We start from the raw sequence: 23,682 nt of genomic DNA, 5'->3' as shown, positions 1-23,682 counted from the left end.
TCCATACAGTTTTTATAAATGATTAACCTACTGGGTGTCTGGGTGGCTTAGTTGGTTAAGCGTCTGAATCTTGGTTTCAGCCCAGGTCATGATCTCATGGTTTGTGGGTTTGAGCCCCACATCAGGCTGTGTGCTGACCGTGTGGAGCCTGCTTAGGATTCTCTCTCTGCCCTTCTCTCTCTGCCCCTTCCCTGCTTATGCTCTAAATAAATAAATAAATAAATAAATAAATTTTTAAAAAGTAAAATAAACAATTAACCTACTACTTTCATTATGTTTCCATTTACATGTTAATTTTCCTAATTTTCTTACTCCTGATTATGCCCTTTCCTGTCTGTTGAAAGAATTCCCTTTAACATACCTTGTAAGGATGGTTTAGTGATAATGAATTTCTTTAACTTTTGTTTGCCTGAGAAACTTAATTGCAGGGTTTTTTGTTTTTCTTTTACCACTTTGAAAATATCATCGCCACTCCCTTCTGGCCTGCAAAGTTTCTGCTGATGGCTTTCTGAGGTTTCCGTTGTAGGTAACTATCTTCTTTTCTTTTGCTGCTTTAAAATTTTGTCTTTGTTACTACTTTTTGCTATTTTAATGATTATGTGTCTTGGTGTGGTACCCCTTGGGTTGACTGTACTGGGGTTGCTGTATATATCTGTATCTGGATTTCTGTTTCCTTTCTCAGATTTGGGAAACTTTCAGCTATTATTTCATCAAATTTTTCTGCCCCTTCTCTCTTTCTTCTCCTTCTGGGGTACCTATCATGTGAATGTTATTACACTTGATAGTATTTACTGAGTACGCTTAAACTATTCCCAAGGCTCATTATTCTGTGTTCTTTTTGCCATTCATCTTGGTTGCTTTGTATTACTCTGTGTTCCAGTTGTTGATTTGTTTTTCTGTCTCCTCTAATCTGCTATTGATTCACTTGACTATGCTTTTACTTTCAGGTATTGAGTACTTCATCTCTCATTTATTCCTTTTTATATTTGTTTGTTGAAGTTCTCACTAAGTGAAGGATCTCACAAGTCCCATGAATGACTTTACGATGATTACTTTGGATTCTCTCTCAGGCATATTGCTCATCTCCATTTCACTTAGATCTTTTGCTATGGTTTTTCCTGCTCCTTCATTTGGGACATATTCCTGTGTCTCCTTACTTTATGTAAATCTCTGTGTCTGTTTTTATGCATTAGGAAAGTCAGTTACATCTCCTAATCTTGAAAGTAGTGGACTTATGAAGAGGGTCTTGTAGTGCCCTGTAGTGCAATGTCACCTGTTCCCAGAAACTGTCACCTCAGGGGTGTCTCTTATGTGTTTTGCTCTCCCTACTCTTGTGGTTGTGCCACATTTCCCTTCAGTCCAGTCATCTGCAATGGTACCCCTTGCTTGTTGTGGCCAGGTTTCAGTCCCTGTGCTGTTAAGAGGCCAGTTTGGGCTGTCCTGGGCTTGAGTTGGGTTAGACCAGATTTTTGCCTGAACTGTGGCAGCTCCAAACTGCAGGCAACTCTCCCTGTATTGTCACCTGAGAGGCTTTTTTAAGTGGTCAGGGCCTGTAGCCCAACAAGATGTCTGTCCCCAGTTCATCTGTTTGGGTTGCAGTGACCCTGAACTATGGGAATCCCTCTTTGTCCTGCCCCTTGTAATATTTTTGTTGGTAGGTGAAGTCAGCAGTGAGATCAGATGTCTGCCCCATCTCCCTGCCCAACTTCTAGGACTGCAATGGGACTTGTCTGTGTGGCTATCTTCCCTTGTCCTGAAGAGTATCTTTGGAGTGGTGCTGACCACTGTTGGGTCTGCTTTGAATGCTAAGTTGGGCAGGTTTAATGGGGCTATCTGCTGGGAAACAGGGGGTTGGGGGCAGGACACATAGTGTTAGCAAAGTATGCACTTGTCTGCTTACAGGATGGAACCTGGAGCCACATTGGAGGGACTTCTACTAGTGAAGCAAATTGGACAGCGCAATCCACAGGAGAACACAAGGGTGGACATACAGTGTTAGCAAGCTAGATTGCAAGTATTCTTGGTTCCTGTAGGTGTTCTAATATCCAGGCTAGGAAGTGTGGGAGAGAAATGGTACCCACCAGCTCTTTTGTTCTTGGAGAAATCTCCTAAGGATCTCTGCCCCTCCAGCATACATTAAGAGGTTAGTAAATAAATACCCTTCTTGTGTACCCCAAGCACTTTCAAAATGCTGTTTCTATGCTCTAACTCGGCAGGGCTGTTTGTTGTGCTGTCTTTTTTTTTTTTTTAAGTTTATTTAATTATGTTGAGAGACAGAGAGAGTGAGTAGGGGAGGGGCAGAGAGAGAAAGAGAGAGAGAATCCCAAGCAGGCTCCATGCTGTCAGTGCAGAGCCTGATGCAGGACTTGAAATCATGAACTGTGAGATCATGACTTGAGCCAAAACCAAGTCAGATGCTTAAATGACTGAGCCACCCAGGCATCCCTGTTGTCCAGTCTTTTTAAGGGCAGAGACTGTTTCCTATTGTCCTCCAGCTCTCCCAAAGCTGAGCTTATTGATGTTTAAACTTTCTTGTGGTAAGCCCTACTAATTGCAAAAACTTGCAAAGTTAAGTCCCTCTGGTTTTCAAAACCAAAAGATATGGGGACTTATCTTCCCATTGCAGGTCCCCTGTGTCTGGGTGCCTGGTGTGGAGTCTGTTCCTCTCTCTTCCGCATACTTATGGCATCCCTCCCTTTTGTGGTTGGTCTCACAGGTTAGTTTGATTGTTGACTACATCTCTGCCCTTCTGTCCATTTTCGATGTGGCCTCTTCTCTACGATGAACTGTGAAGAGTCTGTTCTGCCAAGACTCCACATGATTTTCTGGGTTAGTTACGCTGATGTGGGTGTTATCTACCTGTGTTCATGGTCCAAGGTGAGCTTAGGTTCTTCCTATTCTGCCATCTTCTCTGGAAGTTGGGTTTCTCATGAAGATCTTGATCTCTTTGTCTCTCAGGACCAACATTTTTCAATTTTGTTAAGAAAGCCCTGACCTTTCCCTGGATGAAACACAAAGTAAAGTAAAAGCACTGGAATGACTGGTTAGAAATATAAATTAATTAATAACTTGAAAGGAGCCTGATTCCATTTCCCTTAAATCTCCAATGACAACACAGAAAAGCAGATGAAAATCACAATATTACAATCTAATCATGTGGACCACCACATGCTGGAATTGTGGAGCAAAATCTGCCAATGGTAAATCTAGTACCAAAGGATTCGTAGAAAATGATTCAAGTTTTGCCTCATAGATAGGCTTTATTTTATTTAATAATAAGAGAGACAGAGAGTGGGAATTAAAAAAAAAAAAAAAAACAGAATCTAGAAAGTGCTTAACATCTGCCCCTCAGTGTGTAAGATCAGAAGCCAAACTCTATTTCATACTGCTGCTCTGTGACACCACAGAGAAGAGTCAACCCCATCTCCTTCCCTGTTTGTTTCCAATATGTACCCTAAAGCAGAATCTCCCAGCAGGTAGGGGGGACTTGTGGTAGCTCCTTGATTTAAAGACATAGTGGGGGGGGGGGGGCGGGTAGGGGGAAATAATGGTATAAAAATTCTTCAAATACCCCATTAATGAAAAGTATCAACTAAACGGTGAGTTTAGGTTTGAAAACTGCCTCAGAAACCAATAGAAATATTTATTGAAAGCCAGCAAGAAACTGGAAATTAATATCTAAGTATATCCGTCTGCATTTCAGCTAAAGATTTGGAAAGTTTACCAAGAGTGGGACCTTAACCATTTATTCTCTGGTCTTTTGACAAACACTGACTTAGGACTGAATCTCTTTCTGTAGGAATTAGCAAAACACACACAGAAAATACAGGACCTCTGGGAGAAAAGGGAATGAATTTTGCTGTAGAACAAAGAGTGATAAGGAAATCCTGTGATTTCAACAACATGCATAAACCTTGAGGGTATTATGTTACGAGAAATAAGTCAGACAAAGAAAGACAAATGCCATATGCTCTCACTTGTTTGTAGAATCTAAAACAAAAACAAAAACAAAAACCCACTCTCATAGATACAGAGAACAGACTGGTGGTTACGAGAGGCAGAAGTGAGGGGTGGAGGAAATGGGTGAAGTTGGTCAAAAGATACAACTTTCCAGTTATAAAATAAATAAGTTGTGGATACGTAATATACAGCATGGTGACTATGATTAACAATACTATATTTTGTATTTGAAAGTTGCTAAGAGACATCTTAAAGTCCTTATCGAAAGAAAAACAAATTTCTACATATGGATGGTGATGACTGTTAACTAGACATACTGTGGTGAGTATTTTGCAATACATATCTAATCATTACATAATACATATCTAATCTAATATCTAATCATTATCTTGTACACCTAAAACATAATGTTATATGCCAATTATATGTCAATAAAAAATGAATGTGTGACAACTAAAATGTTTAGAGAAAAAAATTCTAAAAATATAAGATTCTAGAGAATATTTCAATAAGCTGGTATTATCAATAACGGACTCATGGCTTCTATGAAAAGAGAATCAGAGAAAAATAATAGAGAAACCAAAAAGCAACACTATGAGATGAAAAAGTAATAGAAAGAGAAGAAAGGGAAGGATGAACACATTAAGATGGAAAGGAAAAATGCCGAATCATGGAATGAATGTAACCTCCCCAAAATCATATGTTGGAGTCAAAAATCCAGTGTGGCTCTTTTGGAGATAGGGCCTCTAAGAAAGTAATTAATATTAACTGAGGTCATAAGCATGGGGCTCTAATCCAATAGAATTAATGTCCTTCTAAGAAGAAACATGGAAGAACTAGCTCCCACTCTCTGTTTGTGTACAGAAGAAAGGCCATGTGAGGACAGTGAGAAGGCTACCAGACAAAAGATAGAGAACTCACCAGAAACCGACCATGCTGGGTCCTTGACCTTGGACTTCTAGCCTCTAGAATGTGAGACAACAAATTTCTGTTGTTTAAGCCACCAGTCTGTGGCGTTTTAACTATGGAAGCTTGAGCAGACTAACATGCTGAGATTAGAATGTTTCTATTTAGAAGGAAGCCCAAAATACAATAACTAAATTAAAACCTGCACTAAAGGTTGGAAACAGCAGGATGTATACTGAAGAAAATGTAATCAGTGTAGAGTGTGTTTCTCACATTTCAGTGTACATGGGGGGTCACCTGAGGTTCTGATCAAGTGGGTCTGGGATCTGAGATTGTACACCTCCAACAAGCTCCACCACAGCTGGTCTGAACACACTGGTCTACACCACAGTGGCTGTTGACAAGTTCGGAAGGTTCTAGACATGACTGAGGAAACACATCGATGTTCATGTGTCTAAAAGAAAGATCAGTACAAATGCAACAACAGAATAATTAAAAGTACAATAGAAAGAAATGTTGCTGAGGTCCAGAGGGAACTGAGAGTTCAGAGAAAGGCACTACCATTTTATGTGCAAAATTCAGTGAAACGTTTTGGTACCTCTTCCCCAAACTGAAGAAAAACAAAACAGAACAAAACAAAACCAAAAAAAAAAAAAAATACAACTAACATAACCAAAGGGGTAAAAAAGGAAGAAGATGAGACAGATTTATATTTATCATAAATTCATTTGTAATAGAGGAAAATGCAAACAATCTCCAATGTCCAATAATAAACTGTTTTAAAATGGTGGTATGCTCATAGAGCAGAAACTATGCTACAGGTAAAGTTACATAGCAGAAATATAACCAATAATATTAAAAATGTTGACAATATGTTGTAAAGTAGAAAAGGAAAGTTGCAAAACAGCATATAATTCTGCTCCTATAAAATATGTGAATATATTCATTGAAAAAACTGTAAGGATAAAGGCCTGCTTCCTAATATGTGATTGCAGGTAATATTTATATCCTTTCTTGCTGGTATTGTCTAAATTCTCTATAGTGATGATAAAATAGGTCTAGAAAAAAATGTCTAGAAAATATAAATCATTGAGGCACCTGGGTGGCTCAGTGGGTTAAGCGTCCAACTCTTGGTTTTGGCTCAGGTCATGATCTCACAGTTCGTGAGTTGGAGCTCCACATCGGGCTCTGAGCTGACAGCATGGATCCTCTTGCCTGAGATTCTCTCTCTCTCTCTCTCTCTCTCTCTCTCTCTGCCCCTCCTCTGCTTTCACTGTCTCTCTAAATAAATAAACTTAAAACATTTTTTAAAAAAGAAAATATAAATCACTACTGATGTTATCACTGGGCACTTTATGTCCAATATCTTATTTCATATTTAACTATAAAGATCTAAATGGTTTTAGAAGGTAAATAGACATTGATTGTATTCAAGGAACATTAATTACTACTTATCTTCGGGAAAATTTTCAAGGCAACCAGGGACAGCATTGCTGTAACTTGACTTCTCTTGTTTGAGAAAATAATTTTCTTGTCCCATTTCTGATTTTCTATCTTAACAAAATTTCAAACATTCAAAAGAGAATAAATAAATGATATTGGAGATGGTTTTATGTTTTCTTAAAATTATTTTTCAAATCAAAATTCACTTCTGTAAAACTAAGAATAGATAGGATTCTCAATTCTACTATAAATGTCATGACAATTATATCTACTGAGCAACAGATTTTTAAAGTAAAAATGAGGGAAAATGGGTGCTAAAGCAGATGTATTTTTATGCCCAAGTGATGATAGAACCTGTGGGTTTTTTTTAGTTAGAAGGAAAAAAAAACGTACTATTTTGGAAATAGATTTTTTTTTTTTACTGTTTTTCCCTAAATGTACTTTGGTTTTACTTTCTATGGGCACTTCCTAAATCTAACTGCATATTCTGAATCAAAAGTTACAGAGATTTTCCCACATATCTCCAATCTGCAAGTTCAACATGATTGCCTATCAAGCACAATGTAGTGGGGAAAACATTAGATTTGAACCACAAGTTGTGTGCTCATATCCCAGATATACTCCCAATTATAAATCTTGAGCAAGTTACTGGAAATTTCTTAAGTCTCCATTTTCTCACACAATGAGATTAGTACCATCTACCTTACAAAATTGCTGGGGAGGGGCACCTGGCTAGTTCAGTCGGTTAAGAGTCTGACTCTGAGCTGACAGCGTGGAGCCTACTTAGGATTATCTCTCCCCCCCTTTGCCCCTCCCCTGAAATTTCTCTCTCTCTCTGTCAAGAATAAATAAATAGGGGTTCCTGGGTGGCTCGGTCGGTTAAGCGTCCGACTTCGGCTCAGGTCATGATCTCGCAGTCAGTGAGTTTGAGCCCCGCGTCGGGCTCTGTGCTGACCGCTCAGAGCCTGGAGCCTCTTTCAGATTCTGTGTCTCCCTCTCTTTCTGCCCCTCCCCTGTTCATGCTCTGTCTCTCTCCGTCTCAAAAATAAGTAAACGTTAAAAAAAAATTTTTTTTAAAGAATAAATAAATAAACCTAAAAAAAAAGATTAAACTTGACAAAGCTTATTAAATAAGCATAAAGCATACTATACCTTTGTTTCCTTTTTATTTTTTTCCATTTTCCCTGAAATTTGGTTAAAGCAAATCTTGTTTCAAAGACCCAACATGTGTGTCTCTCTTCCTTGAAGCTAAGGCCATTTCTGGTAAGAGTATGCCCATCGAACTGTGTAATATAAGACGCATATTCTTGTTTTCAGTGGAGACCTTTGTAATTTGTGTCATTTCGCTCTTACACAAATATTCTCCAACTGTAGATCTCAGACTGTGGCTCTGTCACATGGCATATATCTTCCATGCGCTCGCTGTGTGAGCCCACTTTATCATCCCTGTCATATCCCTACTATGGTAAGGACCTACATAATTAGAAAGTGGTTGCACAGTAACCACATTATCAAGCATCTCATTCCACTTCTGTCTTCTATCTCCAGACAACTAGTGGAGCATTTTTGGTTAGTAGTCTTTAACCAGAAAGAGAGAAAGTAAAATTCCAGGTTGCTGATTCAGTTTTTTTTAAGTTATTTCCCTCTGTTTTTATATTCACCAGGCTTGTGTGTGAAACAAGAACTGAAGTGCTCACAGATGAGGCAGCGATTAGCATCCAAACCTACCCCATGCCAAGCAAGAGCTGTTGTTGCTGCGATCCAAAGTTATCTAGGTGATCACTGACAAATAGCTTCCCCCAGAACATGAGAAATCTCCAGCCACCTGCTCTTTCTTGGCTGGTGGAGTGAAACAGATTTCCTAGTCTACTGGCTCTGCTAAACTGTGAGTTCCAGGTGAGCCAAAGCCACTCTTCCAGCCATTGAAAGAAAAAAATGACCTCAGTCAGCAGGAGGACTCTCTCCTGCCAGAAGAAAGGAAAAGAGACTTGAGAAATCATTTAACCCAAGACCCTCATTGTACAGATCAGAATTCAGGTCAAGTGCTTCGCCTAAGTCATAAAGCAGTTATTTCATTGCAAAAACAGTATGAGCAAAAATCTCTCTGGTTAAATTAAAGATACTCCCAGGGGGGCATCATGATGTATGTAATGAGCAGAGTACTGGTATTGATTGAGACTCTCTTGGCTTGTATTTTAATTCTTCAATTATATATAAGCTACCAAGGTAACCTTTAGCAACTTCAGTTTCCTTGATGCTATCTTACAGGGTCATTTTGAAGAGTACGTGTGACAATTCACATAATAGTCATGTAATTGCAACATGTAATTGTTATGTAATTGTACATAAATTAAGTACATGCTAGCAATTATTATTATTATTCAGTGGCCCAGGAAATGTAAACCTATCAGTTATCTACTGATATCTTCAAAAGAAGAGGACATCCTACAAGGAACTGTGAAGTCAAATCAATTTCCAAAATTTAAAGCTAAAGTTAAATAGTTGGTCTAGATCACCAACTATTCAGTCTTTTAAAAATTCTCTCTTCCTTATCTTTGGAATGACTATCCAAAGATTTCAGCAAATGCAACTGGCCCAGAAATGTAACCACATATAATATAGAGCTTAAAAAATAAAGGTTTTTATTTCCATCTAAAACTCTTATTTGAGCCTTTAAACCAGATTCTAGCTCTTTTATAGAAGAGGGAAAAAACAAACAAACATTTACAAAGTATGAGGAACTCTGCCTAATTTGAGCCTTGAGCCATGGTTTAAACATTCTTTTCAAGAAAAGCCTCCATGATTAATTATCACTAATTATATTTTTTTTCTCTAGGAGATCAACAATGAACTAGATAACATTTGGGAGAGTTTATTTTTGGTTAGCCTATTAATCTTAGCCAGAATAATCAGGGGTTGGGAATATGAAAAGATTTCAGGAACTATTTCATCAGAGATCAGGATTTTCAAAAAGGAACAAGGCAGGGTTTTCCCCCCTCCCCCCAAATAACAAACAAACAAACAAACAACAAACAAAACAAACAAAAGACACAGGGGTGAGGTGAGGGTACTTACAGAGGTTACTCCTTTAAGTAGATTCTTTAAAAAAAATCATTTTGAGTATTACTCTTAGGCCTGGCCATGCCTATTCCTTCTTTAACTTCAAAAATCAGTAAATATGAGCATACAGTTTCAAGAAATCACAAGCTGTCATTTAGCTTACCTCCCTGGTACCAGGTATGTTTTCTCAAATGATTTCCTAGTGTCCTTTTACTACATACATAAAAACAGAAGCCATTGGAAGTGGCTTATTGTCTTGCAACTATGGAAGTTCCCCCAGGGAAAATCTGAAACAAGCCCCATACACAGGGGAGAAAGGGACCGAAGAAAGAGGCAGGCAACTCCAGATGGGTAAGTGGCAGTTTTAATAAGCAAGGAAATTTGCAAATAACGCTGGTCTTCTTCACCAAGCAGATCCCTGCATCCTTCCACCAAAACCGTGAAAGTTTACACAGAGGCCTTACCTGGGCTCAGTCACGTGCATACAGTACAGCGGGTCTCAACAACACTTGGCTCTCTCACAGCTGTGTTTTTCAAGTTTCTCCGAACTTGATAAGAATGGGCAAGACATATACTTCAAGACAGGGGAAGGGTTAATACATAGCCTCTGATTGCTGGAGTTCAGCTCAGAAGTCAATCGGCAGCCATGTCCTCTGATGACCTCCTCCAACATGGCGGGATCAAGCAACTGGGGCACCCACATGGAACTTTCAGATGTTTCCTATTCCAGGAGTAATTTCTCTGATTCCCTTAAGGAGGTTGCTATGGTATTCTCCGGCCAGCTTCATTACAATATTATAGGCTGCTACTCCAAAAATATTTGTTTCATTTTCTTAATGGTACAGTGGACACTGAAAGACATTGTAGGTCTTTTTGTTTGATTATTTGTGTGCGTGTTTTGTATTTGGAAACATGAATGCGGAAAAGGAAAATGATAATAATGAAGATCCTATAGTGTTAGAGTTCATTAAGCTGGTTAAAATTTTCCCAGTTGATACTTTCTTCTCTTGGTGTGTGAGGAGACTGACATTTTTTTTGTTTCTTTATTTAGAAGGATATAGTATTAGGTGAGAGAGAAAAATCATTTTGAGTATTCCTTCTAGGCCTGGCTGTGCTTATTGATGATAAGCAAAACTTAATCAATTGGGCAAGGCCACCGCCCTCCTCCCCCAGCTGTCTTCACTCGAACTGAATCAGGAAGCAATTTTATAGGCAATTATGTTTGCTTTTTGGTGCTGTCACTTTATATAAAATTTGCCAGTAAAAAAAAAAAAAAAAAAGTTGCCACTATGTTCAACTGCAAATGTGGAATGATAAATCATTTAAATGAGAATTGAAACCTGTAGTAAGGCATGAATTTCTGTGATGAACTTAGTAAAGCAGCTGGTTTGAATTTGACTCACCAAATAATGATGAGTTAGGAAGTTGAGGGATGTGGACAAATGGAGAAAAAAAAAATGGATAATAGGTCAAAAAAGATCTGGTACAAATATAGAAGTGCCAATAATATAAGCCTTATTTTCTTATTAAAAAAGATTTTTTTTACATTTATTTATTTTTGATAGAAGAGAGACAGAGCACAAGTGGGGGAAGGGCAGAGAGAGAAGGAGACACAGAATCCAAAGCAGGCTCCAGGCTCCAAGCTGTCAGCACAGAGCCGGACGCCGGGCTCAAACTCACAAACCGCGAGATCATGACCTGAGCTGAAGTCGGATGCTCAACGGACTGTACCACCCAGGCGCTCCTATGAACCTTATTTACTTTCATTTGTTTCCTAAAGCTTTGGTCCTTAGTAAGGTTAGAGAAGGATCATCTTAAGAATCATCTAGAACAACATGAATGAACTTTGAAGAATTATGCAAAGGGAAATAAATGAGTCATAAAGAGACAAATACTGTTTAATTCTACCTAAGTGAGGTATCTAGAGTAATCAAAGTCATGGAGACACAATGTCTGATGGATTCCAGAGGCTGTCGAGAAGGGGAAATGAAGCTGTTTAATGGGTACAAAGTTTCAGTCTGGGAAGATGAAAAAGTTCTGGAGATGGATGGTTATGATGGTTGTACAATATGAATATACTTAATGCTACAGAATTGTACACTTTATTTTCTTGAGAACCATAACGGGAGAAAGATAGCAAAGAAAAAGATTAATTACAATGATAAAATTGAAATAGCCATGGAAAACAAAATATGTGTGTGTGTGAGTTACCAAATTTCCTTATAAAATCTGGTTTAACCTTAAAATGTGTAGAAAAATCTCAGCAAAAGAGTGCCCCCTTGTGGACCTCTGTAAGGTGGCAAAATCCATAATGAATAAGCCCTGTTGTCCCTCTGAAGTCTCTTGAATTATACATTCCAGTTCTTGCACGTAACCCCCACACTTACATTCCTTGAGGGCAGAAGAACTCAAACACCTCCCCAAAGTTAATTCAAAATCAGAGACCAAAATAAGGATGTTGATATATTTTGGAGAGATTCTTTCTTTTTTTTATTTTTATTTTTTTTTTTTTAATGTTTATTTATTTTTGAGACAGAGAGAGATAGAGCATGAACGGGGGAGGGTCAGAGAGAGAGGGAGCCACAGAATCTGAAACAGGCTCCAGGCTCTGAGCTGTCCGCACAGAGCCCGACGCGGGGCTTGAACCCACAAACTGTGAGATCGTGACCTGAGCTGAAGTTGGATGCTTAGCCGACTCAGCCACCCAGGCGCCCCGAGATTCTTTCTTTCACTGTTTTTGTTGACAGTCAAAAGACAATTAAATTTCTTAAAAGTTCTAAAAGTTGAAGCTCAATTTACATGGTAATTGTAACATAGGGTATTTAAATTCATATTGGGTTTCTGGAAGAAGCCTCTTCAGCAGAAAAAAATATTTGGAGTGAGTTTTTTTGGAGGGGTATGTTTTTGAAGATTAACTTTATTTCATTCATTACTGTATTTGGTTCTGTTACTCAGCAGGAACGATTTTGCTGTTATTGGCATCTAATTTTGTTGTTAATAAATAAGAAACTGGAGAAAATAAATCTCTCTTTCACCATCACAAAACGGTATAATGCCCTTCCACAATAGATATTTTTTGCTTTTTTGATGATTGCATAATTGTTTCTTTTTTTAACCTAGAGAATTTCATCAATCTCATTTGGTGGCCGAGGAACATGTTAAATAAAATTTCTCAAGGTCATTGAAAGAATGAGTGGGAAAGCAAGATTAAAATCCTGATGTACTGATTCTGTACACTAATCTTAGCTGATTGCCAATGCTGCTGCTCTAAAAATGCATATTCTTAAGTGGAAGAAATTTTGAGTTGAGATTTCTTAAGGTAATTCTATGATTTTGAGGGGGAAATAACTTATAGGATTTGATACAAAATTATTTTGTAAGTACAGGTTCTTAACTACAAATATCTTAAGTTGAAGAAGACAGCAGAATGATTAATTGCACCTGCTGGCAGCTTTCACTTGACCTTGTAAAGGTTAGAGTTCTCCAGAAGTCTCATTAGACACCCTTTCTACCCTTGGGCTTATTTTTCCTTAGGATCTAGAACCTGACCTAATCTAGTATTAATGAAATAACTGTAAGTAGCTTAAGCTATTTGTAGTTCTGCATCCTGAGATTCTTTGGAGATCATTAATTAAAAGTTCATGATGTCATTATAATCTCTCTTTAACGGGCTAGTATCATATCCGATTGTAACTATGTTGGTATTTTTAAAAACGTCTTATTTGGGGATAATTTTAGATTAACAGAAAATTCCAAGATGGTATAGAGAATCCCCATATACTCTTCACGCAATTTTCCCTCATGCTACCATCTGACACGACCATGTTAACTGTGTCAATATTTAGAAACTACTATTGGTACGTCAGTATTAACTGAACTCCAAATTTTATTCTCTTTTCCTGTTAATGTTTTTTCTCTATTCCAGATTCCCATCCAGGACATCACATTGCATTTAGTCGTCATGTCTCCTTAGTCCTCCGGTCTGTGACAGTTTCTCAAACTTTCCCTGTTTCTCATGACCTTGACAGTTTTGAGGAATATGCATTTTGTAGATTGTCTCCAAATCTGGTTTTGTCTGATATTTTTCTTATGACTAGACTGGAGGTTTTTGTGTGGAATACTAAAAAGATGACAGTAGCCTTCACATCACGTCATATCAGAGACATGATACCACTGCTAAGGTGACCTCAGTCACGAGGTTACAATAGTGCTTGCCAAGTTTTCCACTGTAAAGTTGCTGTTTTATCCATTTTTTCTTTTCACTGTTTTTTGGAAGGGGATCACTATGTCCAGCCCACACTAAAGGTGGAGGGGGGGCTGGTGGTGGAGAATTTTGCTCCACCTGCTGGAGGGGGGAGTATCTGCACACATTATTTGGAATTTTCCATAAGGAAGACGTATCTCTTCCCTCCACCCCCATCTATTTGTTTATTCAATGGTTTCTTTATATCAGTATGGACCTGTGTATGTTTTATACTTTGGATTATAATCCAATACTACTTTATTTTGCTGCCTAACTCATTCCATCTTTCGCCATTGGGATCTCTTTCAAGATTCGTTCCTGTGACTTTTTGCTATGCCCCCATTCTTTTGTTTTCTTAAACACTTCCTTACATTTTAACATTGCAAAATGCTCCAGGTTCCTCTAATATTTACCTTGCACTAGACCTAAAATCCACCATTTTTCCAAGGAGCTCCTATCGCTATTGGCAAATTGTATTTAGAAACCAAGATTTCCACACTTGGTGCACTCATTGCTATTGGTGTCACTGCTTCTCGGCCCTCTTAGCAGATGCAGCTAGGAAACATGTATGTATATTAACCTATGCATACACATATATCTATAATTATCTCTGTATCTCTCCAGCTGTATATAGATCCTGGGTGGATGGATGGATGGATGGAAGGATGGATAGGCAGGTAGGTGGTAGATAGATAGGAATTCATACTGAAGTCTCTGACACCAATCCAGTACCAAAGGATTTGTTCTAGCCTTCTGTGACAATTTTTTTTATTCTTGAATTTTATTTCCTCTTATTAACTGAATTTTTGTAACTTGTTTTATATTACTCAATAAAATTCCCTTATTCAGCCACTGCCAGTGTACTTTGGTGGCGTAATCATGTTGCCATATCATTCTGTGTAAGTTGAGTAAAAGTTTTTTGACCCAGGTACAGACAGTGCTGGTTGCCTACCTAATATCTATTCATCTCTTCTCTGTTCCCCAAATTTTAGAGGTAGCCCTATATCCAATTTAAAAATTCTCCTCTCCAGACTGTCTTTAAGCTGGAGTTGCTCTATGTAATTTATATTTATAATATACAAGAGGAAGCTCCCTGGGTGGAGCACACAGGAAAGCTGTTGTTTTCCCAACAAAACACATCTTTGTTCTTCATTCTACTCTCTCCCTCTCATCTGAGACATGCACGTGACGTCTGGAGATGGAGCAGCCACCTTATGGTCAAGAGGATAAAAGCTGTACAGTAAAGATGGCAGAGCCACAAGATAAGAGTTGGTCTCATGAGTTCTCAGACACCTGCACCAGCTTTAGACTGACTACCTCCAGACTTGTTACTTGGGGAAAGTGAGTTCATATTATGCCAGCTACTGCAGTCTGTTATGTGAGGTTGAACACAGTCTTTTTTTTTAATAATTGATTTATTTTTAAATTTACATCCAAATTAGTTAGCATATAGTGCAACAATGATTTTAGGAGTAAATTCCTTAATGCCCCTTATCCACTTAGCCCATGCCCCCTCCCATAATCCCTCTAGTAACCTTATGTTTGTTCTCTATATTTGAGAGTGTCTTATGTTTTGTCCCCCTCCCTGTTTTTATATTATTTTTGTTTCCCTTCCCTTATATCCATCTGTTTTGTATCTTAAAGTCCTCATATGAGTGAAGTCATATGATATTTTTCCTTCTCTTACTGACTAATTTCACTTAGCATGATACCCTCTAGTTCCATCCACGTAGTTGCAAATGGCAAGATTTCATTCTTTTGATTGCCGAGAAATACTCCATTGTATATATATACCACATCTTCTTTATCCATTCATCCATCTATGGACATTTGGGCTCTTTCCATACTTGGCCTATTGTTGATAGTGCTGTTATAAACATTGGGGTGCGTGTGCCCCATCAAAACAGCACACCTGTATCCCTTGGATAAATGCCTACTAGTGCAATTGCTGGGTCGTAAGGTATTTCTGTTTTTAATTTTTTGAGGAACCTCCATAACTGTTTTCCAGAGTGGCTGCATCAGTTTGCATTCCCACCAACAAGGCAAAAGAGAATCTCTTTCTCCACATCCTTGCCAACATCTGTTGTTGCCTCAGTTGTTAATGTTAGCCATTCTGACAGGTGTAAGGTGGTATCTCATTGTGGTTTTGATTTGTATTTGTCTGATGATGAGTGACGTCAAGCATTTTTTCACGTGTCGGTTGGCCATCCGGATGTCTTCTTGGGAGAAGTGTCTATTCATGTCTTTTGCCCATTTCTTCACTGGATTATTTGTTTTTTGGGTGTTGAGTTGGATAAGTTCTTTATAGATTTTGGATACTAACCCTTTATCTGATAATGTCATTTGCAAATATCTTCTCCCATTCCATCGGTTGCCTTTTGGTTGCTGATTGCTTCTTTCAATGTGCAGAAGATTTTATTTTGATGAGGTCCCAGTAGTTCATTTTTGCTTTTGTTTCCCTGTGCCTCCAGAGATGTGTTGAGTAAGAAGTTGCTGCAGCCAAGATCAAAGATGTTTTTGCCTGCTTTCTCCTCGAGGATTTCAATGGCTTCCCGTCTTTCATTTAGGTCTTTCATCCATTTTGTGTTTATTTTTGTGTATGGTGTAAGGAAGTTGTCCAAGTTCATTCTTCTGCATGTCGCTGTCCAGTTTTCCCAGCACCACGTGCTGAAGAGACTATCTTTATTGTACTCGATATTCTTTCCTGCTTTGTCAAGGATTAGTTGGCCATACGTTTGTGGGTCCATTTCGGAGTTCTCTATTCTGTTCCATTGATCTGAGTGCCTGTTTTTGTGCCAGTACTATACTGTCTTAATGATTACATTTTTGTAATACAGCTTGAAGTCTGGGATTGTGGTGCCTCCTGCTTTGGTTTTCTTTTTAAAGATTGCTTTGGCTATTCGGGGTCTTTTCTGGTTCTGTAAAATTTTAGGATTGTTTGTTCTAGCTCTATGAAGATTGCTGGTGTTATTTTGATAGGGATTTCATTGAATATGTAGATTGCTTTGGGCATTATTGACATTTTAACAATATTTGTTCTTCCTATCCAGGAGCATGGAACATATTTCCACTTTTTTGTGCCTTCTTCAATTTCTTTCATAAGCTTTCTGTAGTTTTCAGTGTATAGATTTTCCACCTCTTTGGTTAGATTTATTCCTAGGTATTTTATGGGTTTTGGTGCAAATGTAAATGGAATCAATTCCTTGGTTTCTCTTTCTGTTGCTTCATTGCTGGTGTATAGGAATGCAACTGATTTCTCTGCATTGATTTTATATCCTGCAACTTTGCTGAATTCATGAATAAGTTCTAGCAGTTTTTTCATGGAATCTTTTGGGTTTTCCACATAGAGAATCATGTCATCTGCGAAGAGTGAAAGTTTGACCTCTCCTCGCTGATTTGGATGCCTTTTATTTCTTTGTGTTGTCTGATTGCAGAAGCTAAGACTTCCAATACTGTGTTGAATAACAGTGGCGAGAGTGGCTATCCCTGTCTCGTTCCTGACCTTAGGGGGATAGCTCTCCGTTTTCCCCCATTGAGGATGATATTAGCATTGGGTCTTTCATATATGGCTTTTATGATCTCGAGGTATGCTCCTTCTATCCCTACTTTCTTGAGGGTTTTTATCAAGAAAGGATGCTATATTTTGTCAAATGCTTTCTCTGCATCTATTGAGAGGATGATATGGTTCTTGTCCTTTCTTTTATTGATGTGATTGTTTTGTGGATATTGAACCAGCCCTGCATCCCATGTATGAATCCCACTGGGTTACATGGTGAATAATTTGTTTAATGTATTGTTGGATCCAGTTGGCTAATATCAAAAATATGGAACGCTTCACGAACCCAAGTGTCATCCTTGCACAGGGGACATGCTAATCTTCTCTGTATCTCCCCAATCTTAGTATATGTGCTGCCAAAGCAAGCACTGTTGTGTCATATTTAGGTGTTGAAAAGTATATTAAGTTTCAAGGGTTAATATACAAAGAATTTAATGGCATTCTTTTTATCATCAGGGCCAGCAAGTTTCAGGATTAAACAAAGCTTCATGTATACATACTGGATAAAGGCATACGTTTTAGAAAAACAAGGGACTTGTGTATGGGCCCTCAGATATTCATATCATAAAAAATTGATTTTCAGGATGTGATTTAATATATTAATAATACAGCCCAAAGATTTTTGGGAAAGGAGGAGAAGATACAGGGTAAGGATTGGAAGAATTCAGGGATTGTAAGGTGGGAGAATACGCAGTTTGAAAAAATCATATTAGGGGGCAGCTGGGTGGCTTGGTCGGTTAAGCGTCCGACTTCGGCTCAGGTCATGATCTCATGGTCCGTGAGTTCGAGCCCCGCGTTGGGCTCTGTGCTGACAGCTCAGAGCCTGGAGCCTGTTTCAGATTCTGTGTCTGTCTCCCTCTCTCTTCCCCTCCCCTGTTCATGCTCTGTCTCTCTGTCTCAAAATTAAATAAACGTTAAAAAAAAAAAAGAAAAAATCATATTAGGAGTATAATGACTTTTGATCACTATATTTAATATTCTTTGACAGTTGATAATAATGATAATAATAATAGATATGTTCTTCTATGTTCCAGCCAAAATGCTAATCAATATAACATTGACTTGCTACAATAATACTTTGCAGTAGCTACTCTTAGTGTTTGCATTTAAAAAATGAGGAAACTCACATATGGAAATATAAGCTCACATATCAGGTTAGTGCATGGTATTCAAAACCAAGAGCATCTTATTCCAGGTCCTATGTCCCTTCCCACCTCACCAAACTGTTTCCTTGCTAAATAACATTAAAGGAAATTATAGGGCTCCTATCTTACCAGATAGCACTTTACAAAAGGTGTTTTTTAAAGTGAAGTGCTACCATTACACTCTGAGTGAAAAATGAAAAGATGTTGTGTTTTTTTTTTTACCTACTGATAGAAGTAAATCACATTGCTAAATCACATACATTTCTAGATGAATATAGCAACTTAAACTGACATTTGGTTTGCAGGGGTCTATGACCTTAGGTTACTGCAGTGTCACTAAGAAATATTTTCTCAATCCAAAGATAAAAAAATGAGATATACTTCTTTCACACAAATTATTTGTGAGAGCAATATCTGTAGTCCTACTGCCTTGCTCATAATTCATTTTTATATGAGTTATTTTGAATTATGCTAAAAATACAGGCAGCTTCAACTGTCACTTTGATTTAGGAAATGTCAGGTATGTGTGAACTAACTGACATGCATGACTTACGAAAGATCTTAGCAAGATTTTTGTCATTTTTTCTATACATATCAAATGCATGTGATTGTATTCTAGAAAAGGATCACTTGTTTAATAAATTAGGAAGTATAAATATGTACCAGAACGAGAAGAAATAACTTCCAACATTTACAGTATAGTCTTTTTAGTAGACATGGTAACTTTTTTGCCCTATTTAGAATAGTCACACTACCTATAATAGATTAGCACAGACACCTCCAACTACAAACTTTTGAAAACAAAGATTTTTGTAAACAGCTTATGGCATGCTTAATACAGCTGCACGGAACTGAATCAATTGTCTCTCAAATGGTAGTTCCCAGCTATTGACAGTCACAGTAACAAAAGCTCGTATCTGGAAGTGGCATCAAGAGTAATTCAATTCTAACATCAATATATAGCCTCGTAAATCCTTCTTGATTAAAGAAATAAATGTATCCTCTTTCCTAAAAAAGACTTCTGCATTTATTCATTTGTTTTTTGCTTATCTGAAAAAATAAAAATCAGTATCATTGCAGTAGTAGCCTCTGACAAGGAACACTGCTTGACAAAGTACGAGTTTTATATGCAGCCCAGGTGATGTGTGGGATCCCCAGTCCCCCTACTGTCTGAATCAGATTTCTTCCATCATCCCATTCCATGCCTATGTCAGTATAAAACTTTTCTTCAGTTTTCTAAAAATTACCGAGGTCTAGCATTTTCTTGGTCCTTCTGGCTTCCAACTTTTTGCCCTTTGAATTAGCTTAGCTGATGGCTAACCTTTCCATCTGGCAACATTGCTTGATACAGGTTGTGTTAACCCAGATATGAAACTCAGTCTTTTGTTATAGTGCCACAAAATAAGAAAACTAATAAAACATATCCGTGTGTGATATAATTTACTAAATTTGGGGGGAAGAGAGGGTTGGGGAGACTTCACATTGAAGGAAGATCAGCATCTTACATCTAATAATAGGCATCCTAGTTATTAAAAAATCCTTCAGGCATCCCATCCACTGTCGGGGATTTTTCACTGCTACCTCACTGCAAATAGAACCCAGCCTCATACTATCTGTTTGGCTCCTTTCTCATCTTCTCATTTCTGTCTCATCTCTTCCCTGCCCTCCCCTTCCCCTTCCTGAATTGCTAAAAAGACCTCCAAATTCAGAAGAAAAAAAATTTCATTTTGTCTTTCCCTGAGTACTCTTAAAAACAGAGCAACAATAAAGAACACTTCGATGCTTTTTTATCAAGAAGTCAAATTCCAGGGGAACAAGAAGAAGGTAAAAAGGAAAATGAAGCGGGGAGATGAAGAAAGGAAAAGATGAGGCGGTGCATTACTGACCTGGCTGTAGTTTTATAAGGAAACACAACTTAAGTGTCACATGGACTTTTTGCATCTGCAAACAGCCAGAGAATGGAAGGGGGCAGAATCTATCTGCAGGACCCTTTCCACCACCTGTCTCTCATTGATGAGTTTCTTTCCAGCTGAGCGTTAACTTCGGGGTACTTGTGGTTTTAAATCCCAGTATTCCTCATCAGATACATGTGTAATAGTATTACTTGATTCCTGGATACATTTAAATGGCAAACTCTGCTTCAGAATTTTACTTAACAACCAAACTCACTGGCACCCATACTCTGTCATTTTCAGTAACCTCTTACCAGTGTCGTAAGTTCTTCTACCCTGGTATATCTTTGTCACAACCTGCCAGTAAAAAACCCTAGAACAATGTATTGTCATCGAGTATTACTGCAGAAAATGAAACAACTAGAAATTCTGCCTTTAAATTCAATAACCTTAACTGGATTCTCAACATTGCCTAACCTGACTGCTCCCTTTGTTATCTTGCTTTCCTGTTAACCACATAGTTGGAACTCTTCATTCTCCTCACACATCAAGCCCCAGGCTTTTCCCCGACTCTGATGAGATGACTTTACCACTCACCTCAGAAAGAAATGGAAGTCTTTACCTAGACATCCATCAAATTCCTATCACCCGATTTTCAAATCTACCTGCATCCCTTGTATCAACAACAGGGCCTGGCAGAGAGTAGGTACACAATAAATATCTTCGAAATAAATACACACCCATTCTTACCTCCCTCATCATGAATGAAGAAATGGAAGGTTCGACTTGTCTCTTTTTACTATCAACCTTCCCCTCCTTACTGATGGGCATTTTAATATGATATAGTGTCTCTCTTTTTGTTAAACTACCTTCAGCTTGACACACAACCTCCCACAGCTGTATAGTAGTATAAATATCCTATAATTTATTTATCCACTCTACTGTTGGCCATTTGAGTTGTTTCCAGTTTTTTGCTATCACAGTGATTCTACAAAGCTACCTGCACATGTTGTTTGGTGGATATATACTATTTTCCGCAGAAGAATTGCTGAGTCATTGAGTATGCATATCCTCAGTTATACTACATAAGGTCAAATTGTTATCCAAATCGGCCATGCCCTTTAAACATCTGCTAGCCATGTGTAAGGGTTTTCATAGCTCCACATCATAGTGAGTTGATTTTGTCAGATTTTTTAGTTTTTGCAAATCAAATGGATGTGCGATCAAATGGATTGCATCGCACTTTGGCTATAATTTGCACAATCTTTCTTATTGATGAAGTTGACCATATTTTTATGTTCGTAAAGCATTCTTTCTTCAGTGAGGAGCTTGCTCAATATTTTTGTTCATTTTTATTTTGGATTGTTTACCTTTTTTTCCTAAATTTATTTAGTTATTCTTGGGGGGGGGGGGCAGAGAGAGAAAGGGAGAGACAATCCCAAGCAGGATCCGCACTGTCAGCACAGGATTCAAACTCACAAACCATGAGATCATGACCGGAGCTGAAATCAAGAGTCAGATGCTTAACGGACTGAGCCAATCAGGCACCCCTGGGTTGTTTATCTTCTTAGTATTGGTTTACTGTTCTTTATATATTCTACATATTAATGTTTTAATTACATTTGTTATGATATATTCTATTTGTCGTTGTTTTCACTTTCTATATGCTGTCTTTTGATAAATAGAAGTATTTTTTAAAGTTTATTTATTTATTTTAAGAGACAGGGAGTGCGTGCAAGTGGGCGAGGGGCAGAGAGAGAAGAGAGACAGAGAATCCCAAGCAGGCTCCATGCTGCCAGCACAGATCTTGATGTGAGGTTCAATCTCACGAACTGTGAGATCATGACCTGAGCCAAATCAAGAGTTGGATGCTTCACCAACTGAGCCATCCACGTGATCCTAGAAATCTTATTTTTAATGTAACTGAATTAATCAATCCTGTCTTCTGTTATTTAAGTATTTTTTTTCTTGTTTGAGAAATTTTTGCTTTGAGATCATAAATATATTTTCATAGATTGTCTTAGTTTTTTTAATTTTATTTTTTATTTTTTAAAATTTATATCCAAATTAGTTAGCATATAGTGCAACAATGATTTCAGGAGTAGATTCCTTAGTGCCCCTTACCCATTTAGCCCATCCCTTCTCCCATAATCCCTCCAGTAACCCTCAGTTTGGTGTCCATATTTATGAGTCTCTTTTGTTTTTTTCCCCTCCCTGTTTTTATATTATTTTTGCTTCCCTTCCCTTATATTCATCTGTTTTGTCTCTTAAAGTCCTCATATGAGTGAATTGATATGATTTTTGTCTTTCTCTGACTGACTAATTTCACTTAGCATAACACCCTCCAGTTCCATCCACGTAGTTGCAAATGGCAAGATTTCATTATTTTTCATTGCCAAGTAATACTCCATTCTATATATATATACAACATCCTTCTTTACCCATTCATCCATCGATGGACATTTGGGCTCTTTCCATACTTGGCCTATTGTTGATAGTGCTGTTATAAACATTGGGGTGCATGTGCCCCTTTGAAACAGCACACCTGTATCCCTTGGATAAATGCCTACTAGTGCAATTGCTGAGTCATAGGGTAGTTCTGTTTTTAATTTTTTGAGGAACCTCCATAAAATGGAGTTTTCCAGAGTGGCTGCACCAGCTTGCATTCCCACCAACAATGCAAAAGAGTTCCTCTTTCTCTGCATCCTCGCCAACATCTGTTGTTGCCTCAGTTGTTAATGTTAGCCATTCTGACAGGTGTAAGGTGATATCTCATTGTGGTTTTGATTTATATTTCCCTGATGATGAGTGACGTTGAGCATTTTTTCATGTGTCGGTTGGCCATCCAGATGTCTTCTTGGGAGAAGTGTCTATTCATGTCTTTTGCCCATTTCTTCACTGGATTATTTGTTTTTTGGGTGTTGAGTTGGATAAGTTCTTTATAGATTTTGGATACTAACCCTTTATCTGATAATGTCATTTGCAAATATCTTATCCCATTCTGTCAGTTGCCTTTTAATTTTGCTGATTGTTCCCTTCGCTGTGCAGAAGTTTTTATTTTGATGAGTTCCCAGTAGTTCATTTTTGCTTTTGTTTTCCTTGCCTCCAGAGATGTGTTGAGTAAGAAGTTGCTATGGCCAAGATCAAAGAGGTTTTTGTCTGCTTTCTTCTCGAGGATGTTGATGGCTTCCTGTCTTACATTTAGGTCTTTCATCCATTTTGAGTTTATTTTTGTGTATGGTGTAAGAAAGTGGTCCAGGTTCATTTTTCTGCATGTCACTGTCTAGTTTTCCCATCACCACTTGCTGAAGAGACTGCCTTTATTCCATTGGATATTCTTCCCTGCTTTAATCAGATTAGTTGGCCATATGTTTCTGGGTCCATTTCTGGGTTCTCTGTTATGTTGCCTTGATCTGAGAGTCTGTTCTTGTGCCAGTACCACACTGTCATGATGATTATAGCTTTGTAGTGTAGCTT

At 38.0% G+C, this 23,682-nt stretch overlaps 1 non-coding gene across 1 annotated transcript; it reads right to left on the bottom strand.

The window, feature by feature from the left end:
- Window positions 1–17,430: 17,430 nt before the first annotated feature.
- Window positions 17,431–17,537, bottom strand: LOC113597975 (U6 spliceosomal RNA). Its single transcript, XR_003418668.1, has one exon. It is a non-coding gene; the product is annotated as a U6 spliceosomal RNA (small nuclear RNA).
- Window positions 17,538–23,682: the final 6,145 nt, after the last annotated feature.

Source organism: Acinonyx jubatus, chromosome B4 (genome assembly GCF_027475565.1).
Source record: "Acinonyx jubatus isolate Ajub_Pintada_27869175 chromosome B4, VMU_Ajub_asm_v1.0, whole genome shotgun sequence".
In the NCBI taxonomy this organism is placed as follows: domain Eukaryota; kingdom Metazoa; phylum Chordata; class Mammalia; order Carnivora; family Felidae; genus Acinonyx; species Acinonyx jubatus.
The sequence above is the reverse complement of the archived record's forward strand: the minus strand, read 5'-3'. Positions and strand labels throughout refer to the sequence as shown.